Here is a 506-nt window from a genome sequence, read left to right as displayed (position 1 = left end):
CGCAACACACGAGTGTATGAGCGGTTGACATCGAGCTCCTCTTGCGCCTGCAGCCTCTTAGTAACGCATCGACCTTCATGTCTTTTGAAATCACGAATCTACAAGCTTCCCACTCACGGCGCCGGTCCAGAGCCTCCACGTCGCCAGCTCAAAGCCCGAGGAAAGGGTCTTTCGATTTCCCTAGCGAGCGTGACGGCGAATCGGCCTGACCGCACTAAGAAAAGGCGTCGGATGTTTCCATGCGAAATGCCAAATGATCAGAGCTATCTCATCTAACGTGACCTCCGGCTGCGTGTGCATGACGGCGCAGGTATCACTCAGAGGCGTTTTCCCCAAGGCAATTATCATTCTCCCGAAGTCTGGATCGGAGATGAAATATTCCCATGCACTTTGCTTCTCTATCAAGTTGGTGATTTACATACATATATATATGGAAATATATTTTGCTTATCTCGCGCTTTGGCGTAGTCAAAGGAAACACATTTGAAAATGTCAGTACACACGTG

This window comes from Penaeus monodon, chromosome 19, assembly GCF_015228065.2.
Source record: "Penaeus monodon isolate SGIC_2016 chromosome 19, NSTDA_Pmon_1, whole genome shotgun sequence".
Lineage (NCBI taxonomy): Eukaryota > Metazoa > Arthropoda > Malacostraca > Decapoda > Penaeidae > Penaeus > Penaeus monodon.
Note: the sequence above shows the minus strand (reverse complement) of the source record.